This window comes from Pteropus medius, unplaced genomic scaffold, assembly GCF_902729225.1.
Source record: "Pteropus medius unplaced genomic scaffold, Ma_sr-lr_union100, whole genome shotgun sequence".
NCBI lineage: Eukaryota > Metazoa > Chordata > Mammalia > Chiroptera > Pteropodidae > Pteropus > Pteropus medius.
Window position 1 is genome coordinate 8,099,903 of NW_024353908.1, and position 19,448 is coordinate 8,119,350.

The 19,448-nt window shown below is 38.1% G+C and overlaps 1 protein-coding gene and 1 pseudogene across 3 annotated transcripts in view; both read left to right on the forward strand.

Annotated features, from left to right (window-relative positions):
* LOC120593753 (succinate--CoA ligase [GDP-forming] subunit beta, mitochondrial) overlaps nucleotides 1-19,448 on the forward strand; it is a 191,976-nt gene that overhangs the window by 42,598 nt on the left and 129,930 nt on the right. The window lies entirely within an intron of this gene.
* On the forward strand, nucleotides 19,078-19,196 carry LOC120593819 (uncharacterized; annotated as a pseudogene).

A 19,448-nucleotide genomic window follows, 5' to 3' on the forward strand; every position in this document is an offset into this window, starting at 1 on the left:
ATTACATGACATCGACTCAGAGGGTTTTTTTGATCCATTATAATTTTTATTAATGAAATTTTTGATATTGATGTTTAAGTTTTATCTTATGCCTTTTTTTTACTAACAGGAAAACATGTAGATGATCTTACTCTCATATATAAAAAGAGACCTCTGACCTCTTGCTTCTCCCTCACTATAGTTTCTTCTGCTGCTCCTGCCCACATATATTGCCTATAGTGGGGATCCATCATAAAATATTAAATAATGACACTCAGTCATGTTTTCAGCAAAACAGTTAAGGTGTTCTTTAAAGTAAATCTATACTGTGATATTTGCTCTCACATAAAAACTCAATAAGCTTGGGGCTTAAATTTATGAAAGACCAATAAAATCAAGGATTTTTATTTTCTGTCCCACTGTTTATCTTGAATAGAGTCTTGATATGTTTTGCTTTCTTTTTTTTTTAGCCTCCCAGCTAATGAATCTGCTAAAATTGGACTGTTGATTATACTTACTGTATGATAAGTATAAAAGGACCATCTATCCAATTAACACACTAGCCTGAGTTTCCAGAGGGAGCTGCTCTTCTCCAGCCTTCCCCAGGCTGGGACAGTTACATTTACTGCTTGAAAAACCTCACTTGCTTTTAGTAGGACTGGGTATTTTTCCCTATAGTTTGGGAAGATTACAGCATTGTTTCTGATGTTGCCTTTTGGAGACAGGTCACTAGAAAAGTTCTATTACCAGCAGTCATCAGTTTTAGAAGGAAACTATTCTTTCAACCCAGCTCACTAATATGAAATAGAAAGACCATCACTTTTCACTTCTGCTCCAAGACATCCCACCAGGGTGAGGATGGTGAGGAAACAAACATGCTAAAAGCCAGATGGGACCTCAGCCCTCACCCAGCTACTACCAAGTTGGAAGCTGGAGTATCAGGACCATAAATGTGAAAAATGGAGCATCTTCTTTCTAAAGAGTTAGAGATGCTGTTGAAGTTTCCATTTTCTCTGTTGCGTTTGAACCGTGTGATTTTTTTTTAGTGTCAAAGAATAGAAAATTAGTTTTAATTGTTACTTATGAGGCACCATATGGCTACTCTATAATTCTGCCTTCCTATGGAGCTACATGTGCATATGGAAAGTGAAATTAATTGGAAATCACACCCTGAAATCTATTATTAAGTTAATATGGTTAACAGCTTGTGGGGTGTCCTCATACTCAGCAGGATGTAATTGCACACAAACAACAAGTAACTATAAACTCATATAGAAGACCAGGAGGGATAAACAGAGGTCAAAGGGACAGGCTTGGAAAGGAATAGCATTAATAATGGATGCCATAGCAAACATCTCAGTTCCTCACTGTCCACAAACCCAGGGTAGAGGGAAGCAGTTTAATCATATTCAAATAAATTAATCAGCAGTCTCATGAATTTCACAGTCAAGGGACTGATTTTTATTTTGCCAACTAGTGTTATAGCGACCTAAGGTTACTCTTTGTAGAATCAGTGACAGTTATTTAAGTCAGAAATCCTCAAACTTAGCTGTGTATCAAAATCTACTGAGGAACTTTTAAAAACACTGAACCCTGAATCTAATTCCTGGGATTTTGATTCATTAGTTCTGGATTTCTAAATTATTAAGAAGTGCTACATGTGATTCTGATACAGCTCAGCCAAGGACCATGCAAACCACTGATTTAAGTGATATATCACACATTGCTCAATATATTTAAATGATAAAATCTGCAGCTAGTGTGTGTTCACTTTCCCTAATTAGGTTCCTAACTTTAATATAGAGTAAAATTATTTAAAATAAAAATATAGCCTATGGTCCGATACTTTATTTGGTAAACCTAGAAATAGTGAACAATTTGATATCATATGTGCTTTTTATGAAATTTGTTAGTTTTATGTGGCTCTCCTTCCTAAAACTATGGACTCAGTGAGGGCTGTTTTATTCATCTTGGTGTTGAAGACACAATGTGATAGAAATTAAATAAATGTTTATAGACTGAATATGAATGAAAAGAGGCAAAAGTGGTCATTTTAAAAATCAATAGCTACATTCTCTTTATTATAGGCATCAGACACAGCCTGTATTCATCATAAGTTGACATAAACAACAGTATGATAAATGGCCACACAACTCGTGATATTAGTCCAACCTTCTGTTAGGTCAATGAAGACAGAATCCATGGATTTGAAATCAAGAAGGAGGTTTTTCTTAGTCTTTATTCCTTTTCCTGTGAGTGATAAGTCTATAAACCTAAGTTATATCTGAAAGAGCCATGTCTAGAATTCTAGTTGAGAGACCCATTGATCGGACATTTTTGGATAAATATTAGTCCCGGCTGGTCTTTGTGCTAGTGGTAGATGGTTGTTGCGTACGGTATAAAGAAGCCCCAAGTCCATATCCCTGAAATCTGCTCATATTTCTCTTTTATTTTCTATATTTTGTGCTGTCTCATGCTCCCCATATTGCCTGGATATTACATTTTTTTTCTCCAGCTTCCTTGGGTGTGTTTCTTCCATTCTTTTATTTCTGTTCATTTTCTGCCTGAGGGCAGATTGCGTCCGGTAGCTCTTAAATGCTTTGGAGGTACCATGATGTTGAAAACACCTTGTTATCTGGCCTAAAACATGTTGCCTCTAGTAACTGACTGGTTTACACATAAGGCAGGTCAGGATCTCATTGAAGGACCAGAGGGAAGGAAATAATGTTGTTAAGGCAAACAGCTGAGGCAGAGACAATGAGACAAAGGATTTTGACTGCAGAGCTGAAAAGGCCAAGAATGATAAGCAAATACAGCAGCATGATTTGTGACCTGACCAGCAGAGACCACCACTAGCCGTCTCTTAATATCAGGGCTCCCCTACTTCCTGAACAGTGGGGCCCTGACTTTGTTTGTTTGATACTTTATTTTGAAATAATTTCAAACTTATGGAGAATTCTAAGTACCATACAAACAAATCCATATTACTTTTACCCAGATTCCCCAACTACAAGCTTCAAATATGATGACTCATCATCTTAAACATGTGGTATGTATTTCTCAAAAATCAAGGAAACGCTCTCACATTATCACCATTTAGCCCTCCAAGTCAGGAAACAGTGTTGCTGGTCCACTGCTGTACAGTCCACGGAGCCCATTCAGATTTCACCAGCTGTCTCAACAGTGTCTCCTTGCCTGAACTGGGATCCAGGTCTGGAACATTTAGTTGTCATGTCTATTTAATCTCCTCTACTCTAGAACATTTCCTTGATGTTTCGTCCTTGTTTAAAAGTGTCCAGGGCTTTCTTTCTGTAGAATGTCTCTCAGCCTGGGCCTATCTAGTCCTGCATTCCTGCTAAAAATGCCATAAAAATCATGGTCAGCTGTAAACAGCTGACCTGTCCCACCACTGACCTGTCGGTATCTGTTAGTATACGACATGTCCCACCACTGACCAAGTCGGTGTCTGTTAGGTTTCTTTACATTAGATTTTTACATTTTCCCTTTGTAATTGATAAGAATTTTGTGGGAGGCTAGCACCAAGTTTATCGAGATTACACCAACATCAAGTTCCTCATCTAACTTCCACCTACCATCCTCGACCTTCACGGACAGCTCCTGCCTGAGTCACTTATATCTATTATGGTTGCCAGCTGTTGATTTTCATTTCCATCATTCGTACACATTTATTAGATGGTAATCTACTTAAGGAAGACATTTTCTTTCTGCTTTATTTATATCAGCAAGGACCAATCAATTCCTGTTTTATTCAATGTATTTTCATCCATTCCTAGGTCTTTTCGAGACGGCTTCATCATTCCTTTGAACATTTTCTTATTTTCTTGTACAAGATGTGCTTGCTTAAACTGTACTTCACTTGTTCTAGCCCTGGTGTCAGCTATATTTTTTAAGATGCACTGTTCTTTTAAAAACCGAAGTCTGGGCATGTGGTTGTGCTCATTATTGTTGAGATGTCATTGCTTTTAGGCCATCTCAGGAAATAATTGAGTTTGTATATACACATATACACACAAACATATGTATATGTATGTATACACACCTACAGATATATATGTACATATATAAAATAAATGCATTCATTCTGCACTACATATATACATTTACTTATACACACATACATCAATAACTATTTGTTTTTCTATAGTACCTCCAATTCCAATACCAGCTTCTCAACTATACTTTCTGCCCACCACCCCCAAACCCTCCAACATATTCAGCTTTAGGGTGCTCTCAGATGTGCCACTGACATGTCTCTATATGTCAGTGTACCTTAGATCCAGCAGGTATGTTGCCAGTACCTTCATGACTCTTCCCTTCCTTCCCCTCAGCACCCTTTTTTCTCAGGTACCTGGAGACACCCCAGTTTTTCACAACGTGCACGGCTGCCTGGAGTGAAAACTATATTTCCTAATCTCCCTTGTAGCTAGTTGTGGACTTGTGATTTTGTTATGGCCAGCGGCAGCAAGTTTGACCAGGAAGTGGAAGTGATATGATAGAGGACTCTGGTGGTAATAGAATTGTGACACTAGTTCTTAACAACTCACCTTGGGACATACTGTGAGAGAAAAATTAACTCCTATATTTTTAAAGTTTTAAAATTGTTATTTAAAGCTTTTGGTCATCAACATGTAACCTAATTCTAACTAATACTGCCCCTGATAGATGAGAAACAAACAAAAATAATTCTAAATTCCATGAGGCAGTAAAGAAATGTGAAAAGGAGGCCAGGACCAAGTTTATAGCAGTATAGTGAGTGCTGAATTTAATCTCCCTAGATCAAGTGACAGAATTTATAGAAGTTTGAAAGAATCACAGTAGAATATCAAGGAGCAATAAGAGGGTAACTGAAATTCCTAAAAATCTAAAAAAAATAAAAACAACAAATAAAAAACTAAAAATGCATGCAGTACATGAAGGTAACAGCTGAAGCCCTACAGAGTGGCTGACTTTGGTCTGCTGGAGTCAGGTGGAATTTCGCAGAATTAGTTGTGGTATAACATGAGTGAACCCAGTTACATATACTCTGTAAGACCACTGTGTTTGGGGGTCTTCATTTGTCTTTGTAACTATTAAAAATAGTTCCAACCTGTCTATCAGGAGCACATGAAAAATCACTCCTACCCTGGCTGAGAGGGTGACCTCAGTTCTTTGGAGGCATGACCTGATCTGTGACATGGGATTTGAAAAGCGTTTCCTTAGTTGTTATGTTACTTTTAACCCCAGGTAGATTTAGAACTTAGTAAACAGATGATGAAATTTCTAAAACCTATATGATTAATTCTAATCAATTATGAATTATCTGCATATATTTTTAGTTGATGTGTTCGTAATGTTTAAGAGAATTTGGCATATTAAAGTAACTAACAGCATGGATATTGATTCCACTTTGTTTGTTTTTAATTGTGTAATTGACATCACTGTTGTCATTTTTATGTTGAAAGATAATGTTTCTGACAAAGATTATGAGAAGTATTGTAATGCTTTTCAAGTTCAATGAATCTTTTAATTTGTTAGGGAATTATTGGTGCAATTTAATACTTGAGAAGGTTTCGCTTGTTGGGTCAGATCATTGAAGTGCTCAAAAAAGAAAATGGGTATATTTGATTTATAAATTCAGTATAAGAAAAATTAAATTTGTAAGTGGTACTTATCGCTGAAGGGGAGTTTAATGTGTCCAGCTGAGTTTGAACATTAATCAAAAGCCTTCTTGAAAGTGGATGTTAAAATTTTAAACTTTTAAGTCGAATGATAAGAACTGCATGTTGAACTCAAAGGCTTTTGAAAAAAATGGATTTTTAAAAACTTGTCACTTTACTAGAGCAAATGTTTAATTTAAAACTCAAGTGTGCTCTTTGCAGCAAAGCCTCCCTGGATCTCCCAAACACATTGACACAAGGACTATCCCCTGCTGCAGTGGCCATAGCCAAAGATGTGTGTTTGACAAGATTGTAGTCCTGGCAGGAACTGGTTGTCAGGATGGTCACCAAAGGTGATTCTATGAAACTACCTGAGCTAACTGGTGAGGCGGGGGATTGTGAGTACTCAGCAGATGAGCTGTTGCCCTGGGCAGCAAGATAACATTCACATCTCCCTCTTGATTGGGATGGAAGGTGTAATAGAAAAAGCATAGCCTAGAGGTCACACCTTAGTCACTTTATTATCTTTTGAACTCTAGTATTTTCAGCTGAATACTAGGGACAATAATTTCTAAATTACAGGGTTATTGGGAGGATCAGAGATAATAAATATAAAGCACTCAACTATATTGCTTGTCATCTATCAGGAGCTCAAACAGTGGTTTGTCAGAGGAAGATGTGAAGGTTGATAGATTAGTTTAGGAACTGTCTGGGGCCAAGTCAGAGGATGTAAGACATAAAACCTATAGTACTTCACATTCATTAGTCACCTGCTCTGTTGCCAGGCTTTGTTCAGTCTTTACGTGGATTGCATCCTTGAATTCTACCAATAAACTGTGAGATATTTGCTATTATCCTTTCCGTTTTATAGAGTAAAAAAAAAATCAGGTTTAGAGAGGTTAAGTGACTTTTAAAATTTTACACAGCTGAGTAAAAGAGTTGAACCAGAATTTACATCCAGGAACCCTAATGCTAGACCGTGGACTGAAGTCCACACTCTCGGATTCCTGTGTCATTGGCATCCCTTTTCTGCATTAACAGTGCTGCAGAGCAGGTAGGGGCCAGTAATGCCTCTAACGTTACAGAATTGCTCTTTGAATTGCACCCCATCAATTTGGACTGCTGTCTTTTTTCACTTAATAAAAGTATTGAGGGAATATACTAATCGAATAGTCTTGGTTTTATTACAAGATGGTCAGGTACAGTAAATCACAAAAACGATTGGTTGTATGGACAGTAAAAGGTATTGCCCCTAACGCTACTAATCCTTGTGAGCTACCTAATGGGCATATTTCATGTAGCTCAAAACAGGAGGTATTTGTTGTTGCTATTGCTGGGTCATCATCTTTTCTTCATTTTAATTGGTAGACCCCAGAAGTCATCATTAGGATTCTGGTCAGATCTGAAACTGGGTGGCTTGCCTTCTCTCTGACCACCGTCACCTTACCCACCTCCTAACCTCTTTTACTCCCCAAAAAATGAATGAGAGAGTAATGGATGGTCATGCTCAGGTGCCATGGGTGGAGCTTTAGCTCTGGCTAGATTCTGTGGTCTAGAATTTACAATTTTGTGACCTTGGACAAGGGGCGATTTCTCTGAGTTTTGGTGTCCTGATCTCTAGGGATGGTATATCCTTCAGAGGGCTGATGTAAAGGTTAAATGAAACGAGACTTTTCCTCTGGGAGCCAAAAGGCTGAGAGGTGTGTGGCCTTCTCTCTTGCTTTGGTCATCAAACCAGTGCTGAGTCATGGGGTACCGGCAGAGCTGTGGCTTGAATTTCCAGAGTTTGAGGTGGTAAAACTCATCATTCTAGCCAGGGTGCTTTGGGCAGTCTGTGTCGTGGGGTCTACATGTTTGCATCAATCCAAATCTGGTGCTGTTGGTACCGCAGGGTGAACACAACACAGAAGCAGTATGCCATCTGCTCTGCCCTGGCTGCCTTGGCCTTACCAGTGCTGGTCATGTCTAAAGGTCATCATATTGAGGAAGTTTTTGAAATTCCTTTAGTGGTTCAAAGTAAAATTGAAGGCTACAATAAGACCAAGAAGACTCTTTCACTTCTTAAGAAACTTAAGGCCTAGAATGATACCTAAAAAGTCTGCGACTCTCAGTAAATGAGAGCTGGCAGGGGCAAAATGAGAAACTGTCGTCATATCCAGCACAGGGAACCTTGCACCACCTATAATGAGGACAGCAGCACCTCAGAGCCTTTAGAAATATCCCTGGAATTACTCTGCTTATTGTAAACAAACTGAACATTTAAAACTTGCTCCTGGTGTGCACGTGGGCCATTTCTGCATTTGGACTGAAAGTGCTTTCTGCAAGTTAGATGGTCCACATGACACTGGCGTTGAGCTTCCTCCCTTAAGAGTAACTACCACCTTCCCATGCACAAGACGCTCAGTACAGACCTTAGCAGAATCTTGAAAAGCACAGAGACCCAAAGAGCCCTCTGAGTACCATACAAAGAAGATCCATTGCAGAGTCCTGAAGAAGAATTCACTAAAAACCTTAGAATCTTGTTGAAGCTAAACCCTGTGCAAAGACTGTGTGTTGGAACACTAGTCCTCGCCAGGCCGAGACCCACAAGCTCCGAGTGGATAAAGCAGCAGCAGCTCTAGAGGCCAGATTAAATGAGAAAGGGGTTGCAAGCAAGAAACCTGTGGTAGGGAAGGAAGGAAAGAAGGCAGCTGGTGTCACAAAGCAGAAGAAGCCCTTGGTGTGAAAAAAGGCTATATCTATTGAGAAAACAGCAGTTGAGAAAAAGCCTGTGGCATAAACTGAAATTTGTTTATTCCATAAGGGTCAAATCACTTTGGGCATCTAATTTTGAATAAAAACCTGATCGAAGAAAAAAAAAGATTAAATGAGACAAAGTATGTGAAGTCTTTTGGTGGGGAGTCAGTGCTGAATATATGGGGTCTTTAAGACATATAACAACAACCCTAGTCAGTGTAGTAACAATAAGAGCAATAGCAGTAATGGTACTAAAGGACAGATAACTATGTGTCCTAACGCTGATGTACAAAACACCAGCCCGGTTCAGCGTCTAGCTTGCTTCCCAGCTCATTTTCCCCCACTGCAGTCTGCAGCAGAGCTGGAACGGTCCCAGTGTCGGTGTTGGGGGAAGGAGGAATGTGCTGGTACAAGCCTCAGCTTGCTAATAAGGCCTGAAGTTGAGCAGCTCCAGAGGGAGTCAAGCATCATGTTCTCTGCCAGGAACTGTGGTAGATGGGCCAGGAACTTCAAACCATGCAACAACCATAGACGTGAAAAGGGAGACAGGCAAAAGGCAAGAAAACATGCAGGTTTTGGAACTAAAACTATGCAAACTTAAATAAAAACATGATATGCATTTGTGACAGGGGACTCCTATCTGGGATCCAGAAATCCCAGTTTACTTACAAAAGTGAATCTATCTGGGAGGTGGCAGGTTAGTGCTAAAGGTCTGTAGATTTGGGCTGCTCTTGAAAGCATCTGACCTTTTATAACTTGATACGAACTCATATGTTCTTATCAACCATGAGCACACTTTATTCATCATTTCTGAATGTTTGGAAAAAATACAAATATTTTATGTATTCTTAATGCTTATAAAAGTCAGTACTGGTAGATTTATTATTTATTATAAAAATTATCTTGCTCAGTGGACAGCATAGCCTTCATTATCATCACCGTCTACTATTTACTTGATACTTATGATGCAAGTTTAAATATAAGCCAGTTCAAGTTAGTATAAGCCAGGCATTGTGTTAAGTACTTTACTACTTTTTTTTTCTCATTTAATATACAGAGCGACTCTGAAAGGTAAGCACTATTCTTACCAGCTTTATTATGTAGATGAGAAAATGTAGGCTCTATTTTCCAACCAGGGGTCGCTTAGTTGACTAGTAAGGAGCAAAGCGGGCATCCTGATCCAAAGCTGTCTGACCCATGGTTCTCGGACTTACCCACTATATGCCAGTCATCTCCAATATGTTTCTTTCTTTAGGAGGGATTTAAGGAGGGTGGTAGGTTTACGTACATAGAAAAGAGATGTTTTCACAATTCTGTATGTATATCTTAGAATGTTGGAGCTGGCAGGCATCTCAAGAGGGCAGTTCCCTTAAGGAAACATAATTTGAGGTACAGTGATCTGTCCTGAGTCTCCCAGAGATGCATGATCATGCTACCCATGTGGACCAGAAGGAGGTAATTCTGGCAAGGGCAGATGTATTACTCCTAGGCCCAAGAAACACTGTGGCTGGTTTTGAACTGGAAGATCAGCTGCTGAATTGAGAAAGGCCAGTGTTTTACCCGTCCTCCATTCTGAGTCACACCTTCTATGAAGTGATGAAGTGATGATAAGCCCAATAGAACTGAATGGCAGTATTCTTTGTACATCTCAGGCACCCATAAAAATCTAATGCATTTTAAAAATAACTTAATTCCTCCTGCTATTTACTGAAGTAATACATGTTTTTATAGCAAATTTGCAATAAAAAAAAGAAAAAGTTACCCATAACCACCCCTCCAAATAATCAGAGTTAATACTTTAGTATATTTCATTCTTAATTTATCCTCAGTATATATATGATATGTTTATGTATCATATACACACACACACACACACACATACATATGTTTAATGGTATATATTTTGTATTACAGGAAGCTTTTTTGCCCCGCTCAGCAGTAATGCTATTACTGTTCTCACCAGGTCAAATAAACATTTAATTTAAATCTTAAAATAGTTTTTCTCTGATTATAAATGACATAAACAGTCATTGTAGAAAGTACAGGTAATATCAACACTATAAAGAATAAAGTAAAAATCATTTGATTCCACAACCCCAGATGATAATCAATGTTGATATGGGCTTTGTATTATGAAAGACTTTTTTTAGGCATTTATATCTGCATTTCTAAAGTATGCAAAAGAGTGATGTACTTTAGTTTGTAATACAGATATGTTTTGGCTTTTATCTTCTAAATACTTTCTAGTAGTTTTCTTTCAAAACCTGGCAAGCTTATTGAAAGTATGGAGTCCCACAATGTTAAGCTTCAGGCAAGTGATAGTGACATTGCCAACATAGAAAAACTTTGGGTTAAAGATCATCATTTTCATCACTCCATCACTTAAGCATCAGACCAAGGCTCCAAGGACGTTGCAAGTCTCCCCAGGAGAATTAACTTACCTGTTCAACATGGAATAGTCACCCCAAAATACCAGGATAGATGTGGTGCAAGGAAACACCTTTGATGCAGCTATAGTTTCCCCTCAAGGTAAAAAAAAGAAAAAAGAAAAAAGAGAAAAAGAAAATCCCTTTTGAAATCTGTTCTTTGGATATCACTGACTCTGACTTAGGAATGTTTCAAGCAAGATTCTCATTTAGGGGTAGTGGTGGAGAGCTGATTCCTTTTTCACATATCATTATGTAGTTGGAGATCTGCTGGATGCCAGTACAGGCCAGGCATTAGGCATCGATCTTTGTTCTGAGGTGTACAAATTTAATATTTTGTTATGTTTAGTTTCAGTGAAAATTCAGTAATAGACTATAGATCCGTATTGGCAATGCCGTTCTATTTATTTTGTACTCAAGACACTATTATAATATGTTCTCAGAAACAATAATGTGTTTCTCGATTGGGATTTGAGTCCTACAGATATATGCATTTATCAAAATCTATTGAACAGTAGTCTTCAGAGTTGGGCAATCACTGTATGTAAATTTTATTTCTCTCCCCAAAAGAACTGTAAACAAATATGGAACTTTAGTTACTGATGTGTGTGCTGAAGATTTAAGGGTAATAGTACTGCTGTCTGAAACTTTGAAATGCACGAAAAAATAAGATTGGCTGTGATGGATGGAGAGATATGCGACAAAGCAAAAATAGTGAAATGTTAGCAGTTGTAGAATCGGGTGGTGAGTATGTGGATGTTTGCTTGTTGTTCAGCTTTTCTATGTGATTGGAAATTTTCATAATAAAATATTGGGGGAAACCCCAATAATGAGGCTATATGTGAAGGGGTTAAAGCATAGTCTCTAGAATATTTTTCTAGCTTAAAATTCCTGACTCTACTTCTTGTTAGCTGTGTAACCCGATAACTCAACCCCAATTGGGTTATTTGTTAAATGTGGATATGGAATACATATAGCACAAATCTTATTCGATAGTAAGATCCTAACAAACACTGATTATGATTTCACAGTGCAAAGGAAATGGTATTTATAAATGAATGACCATATGCTGACAGCCCACTATGTGCCTGGCACTTGGTCACTTTCAGGAGAAGGAGGTGATCTCAGTCTGCATCATGCTGTGTGTGCCCTTCAGTAGAAACTTTTACACTAGAGAAGGTGTGAAGGGCATGATTAGCAAAGCTGAGAGTTGCTTCATTAAGTTTGACAGAACCCTTCCCTTGCTGTGTGTATCTCCCTGGGCCTGGCGTCTCCTTTGAACTAGAAGGGCCTTCAGAGGAGAGGTGACATCTGCTTTGTTAGAGATTGTAGCATTCCAGAGTCCATGTTAATTTAGTTGATTATAAAAATTGCTCCCTTTGTGTAAGGCTAGGCTATCTCCTATTTTGGGGTGATCCTGTTTTTAGCTATATGGACAAGTGTCCTGGGAAATTCTAGGGCATAAAATCTCCTTCCCTCCCTCAGTCTAATCATATGTATCATTAAGACAGCCTGTTTCAACCGCAGTGCTAGAAAGCAAAGAGAAAGGGTCAGGAAGCTGGGAAAGGCTACAGCTGAATTTAAGGACACCAGCCCCGGGGGATGAAAGATAATTCTGTAGAGGTACTATTTTCTTATGGATATCTGATATCATGTTTCTGGAAACTAAGGTATAAAATGGAGTAAAAAACTATGGAATTGAAGGAGAGAGTGGGAAATAGAACAAATATTAGCCACATTTTGAAAGGAAGGTGAGCCGTTAGTGGGTCAGAATAGATGTATATGCCAGCTTCCCAGCCATGATAATGAAATACGTATCTTGACAGTCGATGTCTTGGGATGATTGGGATTTCCAAGAGTGCACTCATATGGGTCTGCTCTATTGGTCAAGTGTGGAACAGGACTTGATTTCTCTGCCACCATAATACCACTGGAGAGCTTTTTAAAAGCTACCAGAATTTTCTTTTAGTTTTACCAGATATAGATGGCAGCTAGCTCTTGGGTATTTTTCTATATTGTCTTGGGTGTTACAATTCCAAAGTCAACTCAACAATTTTTTTATTATTATTGTCCCCAAGAAGTAAAATGCACACCAGCCTGTTAGTTCCTTAATTTCCTTTTTTTAATACTTGGCATAGCTCCCTTCGGTATGAATTCTTGCTCAAACCAGGCATTTTAAAAAAGGTGCGTAAATTCCCAGAAGAGACCATCTGAGCCTGAATGCTTCAAAGATAATCAGAAAAGTTGTTCTGAAGAGAAGCCAAGAAAGCAGGTCCAGGTTTTGTGGCTTCCCAGGTCAGGTATAGAGCAGGTTGATAATGAGTGCTCCAAATCACAGGGATTTAAGTGTATAAGTCCTTATTTGGAAGTGGTTCTGAAGCTGGTGTGATGGGAGGTGGGATTTGAATTCAGTGCTGATCTTCTGGCTGTCAAAACTGAAGTTAGTTATCTCAGATATAGTTGAAGATGCCCTTAAACAACTTGGAAGCATTATAAGGGAGGGAGAAAGGGAGCAAGGGAGGACAGAAAGAAAGAAGGAGGGGAGGAGGAAGAAAGGAAAGAAACCAAAGAAAGCTGGTATAGAGAGAAAAGGACAAAATATTTCTCAGGCCTTCACAGCCCTTGAAATTCAGCTAAATATAACTCTTCCCTGTTCACTGAAATTGCAGTTTCATCCTCCAGGATGCAATCTAAAGTCCTCTCTGTGTTTAACATTTAAGCAATAGATTCAGATTTCAGACACAATGAATGGATCAGGCCAGGCAGTAAAAAAGCTAGACACTGCAATTTAAAACGCAGTGCAGTTTAAAAGCTATATAACAATTTATGCTGGACCTCAGTAGATGTGTATACCGTAGGCAAGTGGTTCTGAGATCCTTCATCTCTCTTGGGGTAGGTCATTTCTGGCTTCTACTTAACCCCGTTGTGTCATCAAGCACTTTACTACTTCAAATTGGAAAATAAAAACTTCCTGGGTTCTGTTCTACGGCAGTATCTCCAAGCCCTTGTTTGGAGTTCTATATCTCTTTCATTTAGAATTGTAGCAGATTCTAAGTCTGTTATATCTGTTTATTTGCAGGTTGGATGGGGCTGAGCATATACTTTATGAATACTGCTGTTAAACAACTGGTTAGTTTGCATCTCACTGACTCCTTGGGGTGCTTTCATAGGAGCCCTGAGAGTTAGCTTACTAGTTTGGGGACTTTTTAAAGACTGCCATGATAAAAATGTTTCCAGAGAGTAGGATTCCCTTCTCGACACGTTGTCCAGCCTCAAACAAAGAATTGAGCAAGACCCTGAAATACAATAGCAAAAGAAGAGCTTTATTGGAAGGGAAAGCGAGGCAACAAACAGTATACTTACAGACATGGAAGCGGGCCTGAGCAAGAGAAGGGTGGTTCAAAGGCCTAGTAACAAAGCCTTTGGGGTTTTTATCCCTATCTACTGTATGTGGTAGAAGAATGAGCTTTCCTGATGGACGACTAAGATGGACAGGACTCAGTGACTCATCGTCGGCTTTCTGCGCATATTCATTTCCAGAATTCAGTCTTTTATAATAATATTAATGAACTAATGGGCATAAGTATTATATTACAATGATGGTATAATAAGGCTCAGGTGAATTTAAGGTCATTATGGTCTTCATTGTACAGGTGCGAGTGGCTGGCTTAAACTAGTACCTAATTTTTTGCCTACCTGTTTCCTTGTAGGAGTTATATTTTAGCCTAAAAATGCCTTTTGGCTTACTTAATTGTGGACGGATTAGGGCAGGTCTTTTCTAGAACGGGAATACCTCAGAGTTTTGCAGGCAGACCCAAAACCACCTATCTCTACTGCCTAACCTTTTTTCTAAGAGCTATGAACCCCTTCTTATTAGTATGGATGTTGAGGGATAGGAGGTCTCTTCTGTGTCTGCTTTCTGCTGAGGGTTGTAGTCCCTGCCTGGCGCTCTTTCCCTCTCTGTCTCAGTCAGAACAGGTTCTTGTGTTATCTTCCCAGAGGATATATCCCACCGAAATGCCGCTTCTGTCCCTAGACAAGGAAAAAGGAAGATACAAACTTGTTATTTAAGTCATATCTTATTATTGATTTTCTTACTAAGTGAGTAAAGGAAAACAGACTTGGTTAATGTATTACTTAAAGAAAGCCCTGGGTTAAGAGTCCCCTCCTTCCCATTACTATAAGTTACTACAGTGGCTTGCCTGACCTAAAGCAGTTTCTGCTTACAGTGGAGGGAACACTAAGCTTCAGTGATCCTTATCAACAACCAGAGGACTTGAGTCAGAAGTTTCGAGGCAATTATCTGAATTATGAGGAGAGGGGCTCTTTGCCAGAGAAAGAAAAACAAACAAACAAACAAACAAACTCAGCAAAACTTAGTAGTGTAAAAAATATACTTTGAAAAGAGCGATTAAAAATTCTATGAGTATATTTTGTAAATGATGGCCCATATCAAAAGTATTAGAGATCTTAAAAGCACTTAGGGTAAAATAACTAAATTTGACAAAGACCATAAATGTGTTTTTCTATTTACGTGCTGTTCTTGAATATAGGGTGAAGGGAACCAAAATTTGCTACCTTAAAGCTGCCTTTTTGGGATATTGATTTTAAGCTGTTTATTAAGAAACAAGATTCAGAAAAGACCTTTGAGCCCCTCCCCTCCCCCACACCCCTGTTTTCTTGCTCAAGAGATACAGACAGAAAAACCTGCTGTAGGAAGGGAGCCTGGGCTTAATCACCTTAAGGATTTTCACCCTAGCGTTAGTCTGGACCTTAGTCTGGATGACTCCAAGCCTGTTAACTAGATGCCCCTGTGTCCCATTGTTTCTATGTTGCCAAGCAAAAATTTCCCTGCTGTGCATGTTCTGGTCTTCCTCAACTACCTGTAAATCTCCCATCCTCATTTCTGAAATCTACTCCGTCTCCCCACCTCCTTTTTTCCTTTGTCCCAAAATGTCTTATATGCTCTTTTTTGCCTTACTGTCTTTGTGGAATTTTCATGCTTATATGAATTCCCCATGTGCATGTATTAGACCTTTGATTTTCTCCTGTTAATCCATCTGTTAATTTGATTATTAGCCCAGCTAGAAGAACTTAGAAGGTGGGAAGAAAAGTAATTTTTTTAGCCCCCACAGAAGAAATAAGCTTTAATATGTAGAAGTTTTCTAAAGATCTGAAATAAATTTGAGTGATTTGCAGTGTTGAAACCTCACATGATTTACTCCTTTATTTGAAGTGGTGCTATAGTGATTTCTAACTTAAGTAGATAACTAAGAAAGCCAAACAAGAATAGATAGAAAAGTAGTCTTTCTTTATCCCTTCATGTCTTTGTTCCCCAGCCCTGTTACCTGGAAAACTCGCAGGTCTTCTTTGAGACACTGATCAAATACTTTTCTCTATGGCTCCTCTGTCCTTTTTGCTGCTCAGCTTGACTTGACACCACTTTCCCTTCTCACTGTACTTTGTTCTAAATATTTTTGTAGCATTCACATTTGTCAGTAATTATGTTTGTATTTCTTTCCTCCATTAGATTTTGTTTCTGAAAGGTTGTGACCATGACTTTTTTTTTAATCTTTGAATTCTCACACCGTAGGTACTCAGTAGATGTTTTTAAAAGGCAAAACATTTTTCTGCTATGCTCAACTTTCTTGCATGACACTTTTAGGAGGTCATGTTGTAAGATACTGAGCTGTGTTTCCCGACGATGTCTTCTGGAGGCCTCCTCAGATGTCACCATCCCTGACCCAACATAGTAAAATTACAAAGGCCGACATAGAATGGAATATTTCAATATTTAAGATAAACTACTGTGGATAACTGCCTACATTTATCTAATTTCAAAACATTATTTATTTATTTATTTATTTTTCTGACAACCCATGATAATGGCAAAAAACATCTAAATCATTACGGAAAAGATATAATGCTCCACCCATAATAACACTCCCTAGCACCTTAAGTTAACCTCAGTTAATAGTTTTATTATTATCCATTTAGATTTCATTATGACTCTATTAACAGATGTATTTATTTTTTTAAAAATATTAATCATTAAGGTAAAGCTTATAGTGTGTGGGCATTTCTCCAAGTTCATACATAAAGATATACTTAATCATGGTTAATGGTTATTTAGTATTATATTATTTCATTATGTGGGTATATAAATTTTATTTTCAAATCCTGAATGTCCAAATGCTGATGAACATTTTGGTTGTTTTCAGTGTTTCACTATTATAATTACATAGCAGTGAAAACCTTTATTTCTGTAGTTGATTTTCATCGAAGTGGGATTGTTCTACCTAAGGATTTTCTGTGAGCTTTGGGTAGATGCACCTTCTAATTCCCTTAGGTCACACATTCCAGGTGCTTCTTAATCATCATGAATTTTTCAAGAGCATGGAACTGTGCTCATCCTAATCAGACATATAAATAAATGGTCCTGAGAACAGGTCTCTCTAAAAAAAGGTAAGAGCTCCCGCAAGGTGATATCTGTGAGTGAGGAAAGGAGATGACTGGGCAGTAAGGGCTGCAGCTCTGAGGGCACAGGCGTCTCAGGTTTAGGGGGAAGTTGTGTGTGACTGAGCCATTGTCTCCCCTGGAGAGTATATGTCCTCTGAAATAGAGACGCTGCTGCAAAGGAAAAAGCTGTGTCACTAGGGGCTGGGCCATTCTGCTTGAGGAGCCCCTCTGAGAGGACCCGCTCATGAGAAGCGGAAGGATCTTCCTTGATGGCTGGGAGGGAGGTACCTGGCTATGTTGCGGTCAATAGACCATAGGTGGCAGAAAGATGACAGTCACCAGACGGCAGAGCAGACAGCACGTGGGAACATCTCTCACTAAATGGAGGGCCAGATAGAGGAATTGACTTAAATAAAAGAAAATAGAGAAAAGACAAGATTTCTGATCAAGAAGGAGGGAGGTCTCAGAATACTAGTAATATGGCTGTGAAAGTGAAAGAAACAACTTTAAATGTGGGTGCAGTCAGTCCACATTTATATTACATACATTTTAAGTTTCAGAGTTATTCCTGTTGACTCAGAAAATAAAAGCTTTGTGAGTATATCGTCTCATATCAGTTCTGGGCATTGTCACATTTTATTCTCCTCTTGTTCATCACTGCTTAAGACCAACGTTTTATGTCTCTCTTATCAGTTAGCTACCAACTGCTGCAGAAGGAGGGATTTGCCCAGGGTATGTTCTCAGCATCTCTCACAATCTGTATGTTTTAATTCCTAAAGTAAATCCCTTATCCATAACTCAGAGTGGTTCTGCTTCCCTAAATTGAACCTTGACTGAGAAAAAAAATTTTTTTAAAGCTGGTTTTCCTTTATTCTTTCCCTTCAAGTATAGCACAAAATACAGTAAAAATGCTCTTGGTATTCATAAATGCTTTTCATTTTCCTCAACTGTTTCTAAGATCTGTAGAAGTTAGAAATGTTACACAGATATTTTTATTAATTTATATCATTAATCTGTCCTGTAAATCTGTATAAAACACAGTAGAGATTTCTTCTGTAGGCACTTATTTTTTTTTCTGAAAAATCATCATTTCTCAAGTGACTTCATTTCCAAAAGATTTGTTTAATGTCTTGTGGTTGTAACCTGATAGTATAGGCACTTGAATAAAATTACAAGGGTATTTTTACCATCAATGTTAGGTTGTTCTATCCTTAATTTTTCTTACAGAAATATATATTTTAATCTAATAGGCAAAATGTAGAATTGGTTTATTAGTACTAAACTACAGAAAGTGTAAGGTATTACAAAGGAATTGAGCCCTTTCAGAGGTAGTTTTTATCTAGCTTTAAACATTTTATTACCAACAAAATGTGTATTAATGATTATGAATGTAATTAATAACATCAGAATCAGAAGAGTAGGCTAATTTATCATTATAGATTTTAATGAGGCCTATAATGTAGTAATAAATATATAATGTTTTCATATGGCAATATGAAAAAACAGTAATTTATCACATTTTAATTTAGGAATTTTTATAGCAACTAAAAAACTAAAAATTTTCCCTTGAAAACAAAAGTTTTATGTTAAGGTAATATTATTCTTTATAATTAATGAACCTTTCACAGTGGCATTTTTTTATCCCTACAGTATTCAAATAAAGGAATTACTTGAGAATATGTGGAAATACTTGGCTAGCATATTTAATAGGAAATTTATGATTTAAAACTCACATAAAAACTCTGTTAGTAAAGGATTTCTTAATGTGAAATAGTGTCTCCCTGGACAACTTCCTATTTGTATAATAAAATCCCTGTCCTGTCTACAGCCATGCCACCTTGAACAAGCCCGATCCCATCTGATCTCGGAAGCCAACCAGAGTCGGGCCTGGTTAGTGCTTGGATGGGAGACCACGTAGGAAGACCAGGTGCTGTAGGCATAAAAAATAAAAAATAAGAGATTGTAAACTGACAAGGTCCTTGCAATCTGTGAAGTCAACTAAGAAAGGTTATATGCCTCTCTGCCATAACACACAATAACACACACACACACACACACACACAATCCCTGTCCTAGAGATGACCCTAATTTCATCTTTTATGTATATTTGACAGTCACGGGTAGGTATGAGCAGTTTAAATCTTTGGTGGGTGGAATTCTGATGGGAAGCCAAGTATCTCTAATCTGAATT